Genomic DNA, 13219 nt, shown 5'->3' with positions numbered 1-13219 from the left:
GAACCAAAGTGGGTAGCTCCTTTCTGTAGGCAGATCATCCTGATGAGTGTGAGTCTGACTGAGTCTGGGGTTTTTATGTGCTCAGAATGGAGGAAGTGTGTGCTGATTGGCCCACAGGCAGCCACAGGTGGGCCTGGAAAATGCACCATCTGATTGGCTGAACAGTCGTCAATGAAGTTCTCACTCTGGGCTGTAGACTTTACTTGGAACTGGCAGCCTGGCCCCAGACTTCATGCCATTCCTGGTCTGAAAGTGGAGTTTCACCAGAGACCCACCCCTTCCCCGCTAGGAATCTGCTTTTAACATGCCATTCACAGCCCCCAGGCTATCCATAAGGAGAGGCACTGGCAGGCATGCGCTGAGCTGCTCTCAGCCTCCTTGCCCCCGACCCATGTTCAATGATGCCCAAAGTCGAGGGAGGGCAAGATGGCAGGGTGTTGGTGTCAGTGCCACTGTGAGGACATGCACACCTGGCTGGGTTGCGACAGCCACCAGGCTCATCCACAACTTTGCTCTGCCCCAAGCAGGGACTTGGAGCACGGGGAGGACAGGGAGCTGGAGCAGGTGTTTTCAAGCCTGTGGGGGTAGGGGGCTTCCTGGGTCCCTGGGAGTGCAGGACTGTCCAGGTCCAGAACCCTGACTGGGTGGCTGCAGCTGTGTGCCAGGGAGCAAGGGGCTCCTACCCTGCCAACTCAGTAGGGGGCAGGGCTCCCACCTGTTCTCAGCTCCTGCTGACTATGCAGAGCAGGCAGCCCTGGCAGTGCCTCCCCCACTGCAGCTGGCACCTCTTTAGCAGGTACTCCAGATGGGCTGCTGCCGCCATCACGATCACCAGCTGACTTTGTTTTCCATAGAAGTTCCTTGAAGACATGAAGTTTATTTTGTTCCCATAGAGCAGTGCCTGGCACATGGAGGGCCCTTAATAAATATTTATTGAATAATACTAAAATTAGCATTATATGCCAATAATTGTTCCATGTCATGTAATATTCTTCAAGAATATACATTTTAAAGGTTGTTAACACATATCGATGAATTGCTTTCCAAAAAGTTTTTCTAGTCATTCAGCAACATTCTCTGGTCACTCTTAGAACATCGTTCAAATATTAGAATACATTAATATCACTACAAATTTTATAGACAGTTCCAATGTGCACTTTTATGATGACTCAAAAGAGCAAATAGGTTCTTTACATTTATTGGCTATTTGTATGTTTCCTGTGATTTTTATTATGTGCTCCGTAAAATAGGGGGTAAGGATTATAATCACACGATATGGTCTCCACACCCAAGACTTTAAGTTAGTCAGTGAAAGAGTAAATTTTATAGGGAATAGTAATTATGAAAAAGTTTAGGAATTGATTTTGTTGGGAAATAGTTAAGAAAAAAATACTCAAAACTTTAAAAAGAACAGAACTGGAAAAGCTGCATTAAGTTCTAAAGCAGAAACATTTAGTTACTAAAACACATGGCTTTAAAAATATAACCATTGTTTCCTAATTGACTCTGCTATATCTGCATAGTGAATGGGAAAGGAGCAGAGATTTTGAAAGCAAAGCCCTTCCACTCCCACTGTTTATCAAAATGGAATAGTACAGAAAGGAGGCAGCCATCACCTACTAGCTGCTATTGAAAATAATAGAATCAGTTAAAATTAACTATACCAAATTGTAGCTATGTTAATTGAATTGCAATTAAAGTGATTATTGTGTGGTGTTATTTGGCACAGGAACTCAGAAATAACTGAGTCCTGCCTTGCTACAGATAGGGCAAAACAGTCACAAGAGAAAATCTGACCAAGCTGGTCATTGTCTCACATATTCATTGCTTGGGCACTAGCCTCCCTTTCCAATATAGGTCTTCAGGAAGTCAACTGCTCTTGGAGCATTCTTCCTCTCTGAGTCAGGTGACTCTTTCCTAAACCCAAACCCGGGTCTCTAATGTCAACACTCAAGTTGGTGGAAAGGTTGAATTAAGGTGGACCTCCCAAGATGAGAGGAAATAGAATATGAAGAAACACAAGAGGGAGGGGATGGTAGGAGGAAGGTGCCTACCCTGATACTGTGTCTCCTACTCCAGACTTTATCAAACCTGATCTAGGGCTGCCCCTTGAGGCAGGAGAGAGTATAGAGTGGGAGAAAGAGAGAGCTAAAGATAAAGAGAGATGTTTGGAATGCTTCCAAGGGGAAATGGCTCAGGCCCTCATTATCATTCTATCCTCTATGGAAGCAACAGAGACCAGAGAGGAAAAATCCGCACTCCAGTGTTGCCACCTTCATCTGTTTGAAAATTATGTCAACACACAGTCCTACGGTTTGAATAATTCAGATAATAACTCTTTCCCATTGCGGGTAGGGTGTCTTGATCTTGTCTCCTTCTCTGGGAGGAGTGATGAAGGGTGTGGAGGAAGGAGCAGAAATACTCAGTGAGCTTCTCTTGCAGGTCAATGCTCGCCATTCTCATCAGAGATAAGATGGCACAGGCGGGATAGGGAAATCCATGGAAGTTTTGCTCCTGCCTTAAACGAGGTGAGAATACTCAAAGCAAAATTAGGTCTAAAGTTCAGAGAGATGCTCTTTGCTGCAAAGGGTAATACTTGAAATAGAGCCACCTGGGGATTTATTAGCCTGAAAATTTTAGGAACTTCAAACGAAACAGTATTAAATGGGAAAGCATCAATTCTCCTCAGAATTCAGAAATTTAGGGAAATAAGAACTATATGTCAGAGAGGAGGGATATTTTACCTACAGATTTTTGTTCATTTGTTTCCCTTGGTCTAAAAGAATATTTAACGTTAAACTGAACTTGAATTTTTAGAATCAGAAGTTTAAAACCAGAATGAACATTTAGCAGTGATCTTGATGCTCAAACATCGCAGATGAGAAGGTTGACATGGTATCACTAAGCTAGACTAGAATCCAAGCTTCCAGCCTAATGTGTGGAGTCTTTTTTCATTTTTTCAGTAAATGAATCATGTGATTGCATCTCACGAGAGGACAAGTTTTGTTTAAAACTGAATGATAAAGATTCACCACAAAGAAAGCTGGACATATACGAAGTTTAAAATCTAGTTTCTATGTCTATGAATACAAGAAATGCATCACCAAAGTAAACAAGATCACGATCTAGTGATAGCTTAAACAATCTTCAAATGTGTGATCCATAATGCTCTCAGAAAGGGAAGAATGGTTTTTTTGGTGCTGCTACTAATTGAAAAGCACATACAACATGCATGTCTAAGGCAGTCTCATGTAATATAGTAGTACCTTGGCTGTGTGCAGTGGCTTATGCCTGTAATTCCAGCACATTGGGAGGCCAAGGCAGAAAGATCATGAGATCAGGAGTTCGAGATCAGCCTGACTAACATGGTGAAACCCCATCTGTACTAAAAATACAAAAAAATTAGCTGGGCGTGGTGGTGGGTGCCTGTAATCCCAACTACTTGGGAGGCTGACCCAGGAGAATTGCTTGAACCCAGGAGGTGGAGGTTTCAGTGAGCCGAGATTGTGCCACTGCACTCCAGCCTGGGCAACAGAGCAAGACTCCATCTCAGAAAAAAAAAAAACAAAAAAACCCACTATATATATAGAGAGAGGGGGGGGGGGGAGAGAGAGAGAGAGAGAGTAGCACTTTCTATTCACCAGGCACCGTCAGAGGCATTTTACATGTTTCGTTGCATTTTATCCTCCTAACAATCCAATGTGCTAAGTGTTGTGATTATTCATATTTTACAGATGAGGAAACTAAATGACAGAGAGGTTGAGTCACTTGCTCAAAGTCACACTGTGTGTTAGTGGTGGAACCAGGATACAACACATGAATAGCACTGAGAGTAACTGCTTTTAGTAAACTGTGAAAGAGGGAGCAACTGCCACTTCCTAGAGTAGAATCTTACTCAAAACACACCACCGGGACTCATTAGAACCTAGCAAATGTGATGTTTAAAGAGGATTAACAAAAGGATGTGTTCTGTTGCTATTTATTTAGGTATTCTGGATTTTGTTTTTAATCAAAGTAGATCATCAGAAGGCTACCCAGTTGAAATATATCTTGGCCACTGATGGACTTGTTTTTACAAACTTTTCAGATAATGGCCTTGCCTTTTCTTGGAGGGTGTTTTAAAGCACAATCTCATCAATTTCATTCTTACATTTTATTTAGGAATTGTGTTGAGGCATTGTCTGGTACATGATTTAGTGTCTGGTACATGCAGCTCAGTGCGGAAAAACTTACTTTAGAAATAGGTGCTGGAGGCTGGGCGTGGTAGCTCACACCTCTAATCCCAGCACTTTGGGAGGCTGAGGTGGACGGATCACTTGAGGTCAGGAGTTCGAGACCAGCCTGGCCAACATGGGGAAACCCCATCCCTACTGAAAACACACAAAATTAGCCAGCGGTGGTGGTGGGCACCTGTAGTCCCAGCTACTTGGGAGGCTGAGGCAGGAGAATTGCTTGAACCAGGGAGGCAGAGGTTGCAGCAAGCCAAGATCGCATCATTGCGCTCCAGACTGGGTGACAGAGTAAGAGTCTTGAAAGAAAGAAAGAGAGAAAGAGAGAAAGAGAGAAAGAAAGGAAGGAAGGAAGGAAGGAAGGAAGGAAGGAAGGAAGGAAGGAAGGAAGGAAGGAGACAAATGTGTGCCGGAAAAGCCTTGCTTCTCCTGTGATAAGTGTTTGATATCTGAGACTGTTGTCTTTTTCATTTTGTACACCAGGAAGCTCAGAATCAAATTTCAAAATGACCTAAAATGACCTATTACAATTACATATAGCAATTATGGTGCGGGCATGTATTTTCACTTGCTTCTACTTTTGACTTTTACATGTATTAATATTTACTTTTTTCTTTGACACAATTCTCTCTACTCCTCCTCTTTCTCCTCCTCCTCCTGCTCCTCTTCTTCCTCTCTTTTCCTCCTTCTTCTTACCATTTGGGGGATATGTTATTGTGAACCAGCTTAAATCTTATGTAAAATCATTATAGATGTAAACTAACATCACTTAGTGTAGGGACAAAAATCAATATCTAAGAACACTTTGAATCAGAATCTTCTCATTCAACAACAGTAAACTATTAATACTTGTATTAAATGTCTAATTACATAATTGGAGAGAACCACTTAAATACAAATATTTGTGTTACAAAGAGCTTAAAAATAATTATTTAGACAATGAAGCTAATGCTTAGAAAGGCTCAGTGGTGTCCCCAATGTCACCTAGCTAGTTAGAAGCAAGAACAGGATGAGGGATAAGAAATTACTTAATGGGTACAATGTATATTATTTGGTTGATGGCCACACTAAAAGTCCAGACTTCAACACCATGTGATATATTCATGTAACAAAACTGCACTTGTACCCTCTAAATCTATTTTTCTGTGTCCCCCAACACAGAAATAAGAGAACAAATATTTATATACTTGGTATATAAAACTGAGTTGAATATTATGTTTTACATCTCTTTGAAGATACCACCAAATAAGTCTCTCTTTTAAAAAATATGTAAAGCGTTATCAACAGGTAAAAATACTGGAAAGCAAAATATGATTACTGCCTAACCAGAAAGCCTAACAGCCTAACCAGTAACTCTAAAATAGCTTAGAGTTAGAGTGCAATGGGATCAAGCCTGTAATGGAAGTATGCACAGGGAACTACCGGAAGACAGAACCAACACCTACCTTAGCCAAGGATGGCTAGAGAAAGCTTTGCAGAATGATGATGGTCAAATCGAGCCTTGAAGAAACAGTAGGAATTACTGTAGAGGTAGAGAAGGGTGGGAATGTTTGGGAGAGCGAGGAAAAGAAACTAAAGAAATAGGCAGAGATTAGAACACAACAGTTCCTTTTCCTTAAGCCTATGAGAGCTCTGGACAATCTTCAGCAAGAAAAGGTGCATGTTCATTCTTTGGAATCATCTCTACAGAATGGGCTGGAGAAGAGTTAGTAGTAGAAGTAGAAAAACTGTTTCGCTGGCTAGCACAATAATTCAGATGAGAAGTAAGAAGTATCATTGAGGACAGAAAGAAAGAATTTTTTTTGTTTCTTTTTTTTTTTTTTAAACTATTACGAGCATTAAAAAATCTGCAGGACTTGGTGATTAAATCAGGTGGGTGGCGATGGAGAGGAATGAAGGTCAGTGAAAAATCAAGAATGACTCTCAGACTGGTGACTTGGGTGACTATGTAAATAGAGACACCATTTCACAAGACACGAGAAAAAGCAAAGCAGTGGGTTTGGAAGGCGAGTCCACTGTTGAACATCCTTATGAGCTGTCATTAGACAACCCAGTGGAGTCCAGTTGGCTTTGTGTATGTGGCTCTGAATTGTAATAGAGCAATCTAAGGGGCAAAAAGAGAATTGGAAATTTCTCCGAGATTGCTCTCAGTGATTTTTTTTAAAAGTCATATATATTATTTTACAGGAAAGTAATTTCTCTGGGATCGTGATATATAACTTACATGTGGTATACAGGTGAAGTCAGTAGCACAAAATGAGACTGCACAGAGCAAAAGAGATCTGAAATACAAACTTCCCATGTTTAAATGTTGGGTAAAGAGGAGCCTGTATTAATCCATTCTCGCATTGCTAAAATAACTACCCGAGACTGGATAATTTATAAAGAAAAGAGGTTGAATTGGTTTATGGTTCTGCAGGCTGTACAGGAAGCATGGCTGGGGAGTCCTCAGGATATCATGGTGGAAGGCAAAGGGGAAGCAGGCACAACCTTCCCTGGCTGGAGAAGGAGAAGAAAAGAGCCGGCAGGGCGGGGGTGGGGAGGTGCTATGCACTTTTAAATAACCAAATCTCGTGAGAACTCACTCACTATCGTGAGAACTGTAAGGGGAAAATCCACCCTCATGATCCAATCACCTCTCACCAGGCCCCTCCTGGGATTACAATTCCACATGAGGTTTGGGGGGAACACAAATCCAAACCATATCAGAACCTCTGAGCAATTCAGAAGTAATCAGACAGGCTGGATGAAAACCTGGAAGGCTTTATGTTGGAAAAGCCAAGAAAAATGTCAACTTCTACAAAGTTTCGACCAAACAAAAATCACACAACACAAAAGTAAACTGCAAAAATATTTAAAGATGTAATAGATGCTGTCCCTTTGATATTGGCCATTGGAAACTCACTGATAATAATATTGAGATCAATTTTACATAACATCTCACATAATTGAAAACCAAACTATACATATTGTAGATACTCAATAACTGTGTACTAAACCAATGAAAGGATTTTCACTGCAGATTGGATAAAAGTACTTTGGTTGCTTTGTATGTATTCTGGGTATGAAAAAGCCATCAGCTCTTCCGTGACTAGCATATACCTGTAAATTCAAGCTAGCAATTGTGCATTTTATAGCAAGCAAAATCATTTAATCATTTAATCCCCGTGGGTTAACTTTTATAAAAGGTTTTTAAAAGTTCAGTTTAATACTTTTTTTCAGTCCAATTATTTTACATAGATTTAATCAATGAAATAAGGATTTAAACTGATGAAGAAATCATGACTCTTTGGAGGGGTGAATGAGAAATTGTGGATTGAATCACTTAGTGTGATTCTGGGTGTGTGGAAGATGCTTGAAAAATGACAGCCATCGATGTCATTACAACATCTCTGGAATCAAAATGTTCTCTATTGAAAGGCAAGTTGTAGAAACTAATGGTTTCTGCATGGTGTGCCTACAGGAAATTATTTGGGGATTAATTGAAAGGAATTAATTTTTTCTTTTGAAAATATGTTGATAGTAACATTTGTGTGAATGGTCATCAAGTTGAATCATTACCATAATAGTATTCTGGTTTTTTTTTTTGAAATTCTGCTATTGTGGAGACATTGTCAAAATTATCCTCTTAGGCATTTCATCTTATGATAAATATTGCATTACCCAATCTCAGTTGCACATACATAACTATCCGTGGAAGGGCAAGAGTAGAACGAAGAAAAAGGAGAGAAAGTTGGAAATCACCGCTATTTCTTATGTCAGCAAGCATTCCGGGTATTTTTTAGCAGCTTGTTTTGGTCTATTGCTTGCCAAAGCACTATGAAAAAAAATATGTAATTATATTTCACAAATAATTGATATAAACATTTAAAGAGTGAATCACAATCGTACCTTGTTTTATCCTTTTCTCTCTGCTTTCAAGCCCCTCTCTTTTTACAGTAGCTGCATGTTGGTTCTAGGCTGAGTGCCAGTTGTATCAATTAAACAGTAACTAATTCAAGTACATTTGCAATCTGTGTTTGAAATGCCAGCCCATACAGTAGTTACCAATTAAGCATGAGGCAGATTAATGGATGCATTGTTCTCCTGGGCTAACTTCACCACATTGTCATTAGGCATGTAAGCCTCACTGAACCAAAGACTTCCATTTAAAGGGAAAGGAAAACACATGCTTACAAAAAAAAAAAAAAAGTTGGGTGTTTTATGTCAAGCAGAATTATTTAACAGGAAAGGTGGTGGGTAACCTTTTGAAGGGAGAAGAAATTATGGCTGTTTAGTGTCTTTCTCAATCCCTTTATTTTGTGTAGATTTGATCAATGGAGAAATATAAAGGTACAAAATGGGGAGGAAAATAATGGGAACAGATCAGACAGACAAATGGCTCCTGTAAGTTCACAGTTCTTAAAACAGATGTTCTTTTCAGCTGGCTATAGTATATCATTATCTCCAGGAACCCTGAAGATGAAGTACAAAGATGCACTAGGGACGGTGGAAATGCAGCGTAGTTACTGTGCAAAACACTTGGTTCTATACCCCTGTTCCCTGCCCCACTTACTACTCTCCACTTAAGGAAACAAATATTTTAGGCAATGACTTGGTCCATTTTAAATGTATAGGCTTGTGGTTCTTAGAACCAAGTGCAATCTTTGCAAAATTATACTGTTTTCGGCCCTCAGTAAACATTTAAATGATTGCCGTAGTTCACATCAGAACAAATGGAAAGAGACTGAATTTAAAAGGTAGCAAATTCATTTTAATTCTCCAGCATGTGTGAGTTTCTGTGGAAATGTTTCTTCTTTTTTCTTTTCCGTTTTGCTTTGGCCACTTACAATAAGCTAAATTCCTAAAAAAATACTTAATTCCTTCTTATTAAAGAAAATAAATACTTTTTGTATTTGATGTGCCATTTTTCCCCCCCACCGGGCATAGTGTGGTTAAATAAATGGCTAACCAATTTCCCCCAATTTCTAGAATATTTAAGAATTACACAGCCAATTGTATCAGTTTGATATGTAACAGTTAAATACGATCTACAGAGCACCACTGTTTTTTAAATGCATCCATTCAGCAAACTCTGATTTATTTCAGTTTTCTGTCACCCCTCAGAATGCTCCGTTGCAGTCCAGAACCGTGCACACAAAGCTAACTGCACTTCTTCACAAAGCTGTATAATCATAAGCATGCTCACCACCTTCCTTCCAACGCCACTTTTTGCCTTTTCCCCCCTTTTAGCAAATGGCTGTGCGTCTTCTCTTTGTAGAGGGCCCAGCAAGACACCACTCACTATTCTGCATTGACCAGGAAGAGCAGATGGGAGCAGAATTTGCTGAATTCTTGGGGAAGGTTGTTGCTGTGTGATTTATCTTCTTTGATACACTGCAATGTCTCTGAATCCAGAAGGTGTATATGTGTGTGTGTGTGTGTGTGTATGTGTCTGGTGTGTGTGCGTGTGTGTGTCTATGTATCTGTCTGTCTCTATCTCTTTAGTGTGAAAATAGAAAGTAAGCCCTTGTTGGTAGAGCTGTCTTTAACTAACTTTAATCATTGTGGAGACTTTCCAATTCAGCTGTCATTTCTGCTTTCAGTGTATTTAAGATGATTTAGGTTTCCCAGATAACTGGAGTATGTGGCTTTCCTACTAACACATGTATGGGAAGGGCTCTTGCTTCCTATTCCCCAATCCTTCTTCTCTTGGCTCTTCCTTTTCCAACCTTCTCCCACCCTTCCTCCCCCTTTCCCATTATTGGCTCATTGGTGGAGGAACAGAAATGTTGAAATCAATATGAGAATAAATTGCCACATGGTCTTTATTGTGGAGGCAAGGTTTCTACAGAAAATCCTTGTAATCAGAAAAGAGGGAAGATGAGATTAAACTGATTAAACTGAGAAAGTCAAAAAAGGACAACTTGAAAGATTAGCTCTACAACGCCAGGAAAGCATAACCTTCCGTGCATGCTAAGTAGAGCTGTCCTCTTCACTATCAGCCCCTTCATCGGGTGACCTTCTGCTGCATTAGCACAGAGCTACTTGATCCAAGGCAAATACTGGAAATTGAAAAGCCAGAATGCCAGTGATTACAGCAGGTATCAATATTATTGTAATGATGCTTCGTTATCATGAGGGAACTTAATTACTTAGGGAGAGTGAGAAGGCCAGAAGGGAAAGCGCCAAGTCACAGCTGTAGTCAGCATCCAGATCAGGGCTGATAGTGAAGAACTGCCTTAAATTCAGATTCAACGGGAGTCAAAGAATGAGAGAAAGAAGGAAGGTTAGGTTTTCAGGAGACTGTCTTGGGCACGCATAGCAAATGGCCACTGAAATGCAAGAGTGGGTTATGAGCTTCCAAAATGCCTTCTGCATCATCTGGCACATGGTAGGTGCTTCATAAATATTGAGTGAGTGGAAGGATAAATCATTAAATATACAAAAATGAATCAACTAAAATTATTTCCGTGGCATGCTGAAAACAAAGAATTCCATTAAAAATAAAGATTTATATTATTACATTGAGGGTATTGGTCTTAACCAACTCAACTCCTTTTTCATGCAAAGCTAATCTTAGATCTCAACCTCCTTAAGGGGCCTTTCAAACCAAATTTCTGTCTCTCCCTCCCTCCTGCTTCTCTCTCTATTTTTCCATAGAGGTTTACAGTTCTTAGCCTGGTTGCTGTGACGTTATCACCCTGAAATGCAGAGTTCAAGCTGGGCATATGTTTTCTTTTAACTCTGACCCCTAAATAGAAATGCCGAGCATTTCTGAACACTCGAGGGCTGCGGTTGTGCTCATCCAAGCCAGAATTAGCCCCATTTATGAAACTACAAATAGACATGACCCAGCCCGACCTGCTTCCGTCAGAGTGATGTGTGAAATTCATTTTTCCAAATTTATTGAATCAAATTTATTTATTTTTGAGTAGGCACAAAAGCCAAAATAAACTGCAAACTGCATTTGAATGAACTCTTACATTCAGTCCGTCATACTATCAAAGCCAGTTTTTTTTTTTCTTTTGGCCCAAAGATGGAAAAAAAAGAATTCAAAGAATCTGAAAAAAGAAAATGTATTTGGGGAAGGGAATGTGAAAAAACTAAGGTTGGAATGGAGCATTTTGAAGGCTCTGTAAACACTTGTAGATTAATTTAGAAGTCAGTAATGTTGCAGGGGGCAGGGACTACCTTCCTTCTGCCACTTACTCATAGTTATACTTTGGAGACATACGGCCTTGGGGTAAGGAAGTAAACAATAATAGAAGACATGATGGGATTATCCACTATGGTCTCTTACAGAAAAGCAGGTAAACAATTCTAATTAAAACCTTCTTTGAGGCCTGGTGTAGTGGCTTATACCTGTAACAGCACTTTGGAGGCCGAGGCCAGTGGATCACCTGAGGTCAGGAGTTTGAGACCAGGCTGGCCAACATGGCAAAACCTTGTCTCTGCTAAAAATACAAAAATTAACCTGGTGTGGTGGTGCATGCTTGTAGTCCCAGCTATTCAGGAGGCTGAGGTGGGAGAATTGCTTGAACTTGGGAGGCAGAGGTTGCAGTGAGCTTTGATAGTGCCGCTGCACTCCAACCTGTATGATAAAGCAGGACTCTGTCAAAAAAAAAAAAAAAGCAAAAACCTTCTTTGCATAAGTGGTGGGAAGTATAGATGGTGGGTATTTTTCATGTTATCTGAGATGAATGCTTTCAGAACTCACAGCCTAAATCTAACTGCAAGTTTTCTTATGGTATTCCTGCCAGTTCACTGTCCATACTGGGGAGGCTCAGGCATCTCTGGGCCTTGGAATTGAGGCTAGCTTTACCCAAGACGTTGGGGAGAGACAAGGAAGATCTTGCTTCAGGCCAACTTTTTGCCTCCCTGTATCCCCATTTCTTGTTTTAGGATTTACCTATTCCAGTGTTGATTAACTAGGTGTGTTTCTTCCCCTCAAAGGTAAACACCATCCTCTAAAGGCCCTAGAACCAAGAATTCAATCCCATTTGTTCGAGCATATATTTTAAAGAGCTCCAGGTGTGAATATTCTAGTGTTGCCTATGTTAGTTAGATCTGTGGTTCTCCACCTTGGGCGCACATTAGAGTCACTTGAGAAGATTTTCATAAACACTGCCTCACTCCCCCACATTGTGATTTAGTTGGTTTGGAACGAGGTTTGAGTTTTCTTTTCCTTGACTATGGTAAATCCTTGGGTGATATGATCAGTGGGTTCATGCTGTCTGATTCTTCCACGTTGTTAACCAGCTTTTTCCATTTCAATTTCTGATAGTATCGTGTCTAGAGGAGCAATGTTTCTCCTTCCTTTTGCTACCTCTAAATCTATAGTCTACACTCAATCAAAATACCTGGTGAGCTTTCAAAGTATATGTGTACCTGAGTCCACCCCAAGATACTTAATTGGTGTTGATACAAGATTATCATGAAGCTGAAAGTTTTCACTTTTCAGAGAGGTTGTGGCTGTCCTAATGTAGGCATAACTCATCTCTACAGAGTCGTAAACAGGTGAAAGATAGTGAAAGGTACAGACACCACAGACTGAGAGAGCCCAAGAGTCCACTGGACTTTCTATTCTTCAAAGGACATGAAGAAATCTTTTAATCTAACGTTTTACATAGAGCTAGAGTAATCCACAGGACAATTGCCCCTTGAACAACCTGAAGGTTAGGGGTGCTGATCCCCACACAGCCAAAATCCACATATAAATTTTGAGTCCTCCAAAACATAATTACTGGCAGGCTATTGTTGACTGGAAACATTATTGATATCAAGAAGTTGATTAGCACATAAACAGACTAGTATCTACACATATTTTATGCATTCATGATGTGCCTTTTCCTTATTTTTTTTTCAATATTTCGTGGCTATGTGGTTCACTTGCTAGGTTTTTTCAAATTGTCACAAATCTCCAAAAATTTTCTAATATATGTATCGAAAAAAATCCGCATTTAAGTGGACCTGCAAAGCTCAAACCCATGTTGTTCAAGAGTCAACTG

This window comes from Macaca mulatta, chromosome 4, assembly GCF_049350105.2.
Source record: "Macaca mulatta isolate MMU2019108-1 chromosome 4, T2T-MMU8v2.0, whole genome shotgun sequence".
Taxonomy (NCBI): Eukaryota; Metazoa; Chordata; class Mammalia; order Primates; family Cercopithecidae; genus Macaca; species Macaca mulatta.
Note: the sequence above shows the minus strand (reverse complement) of the source record.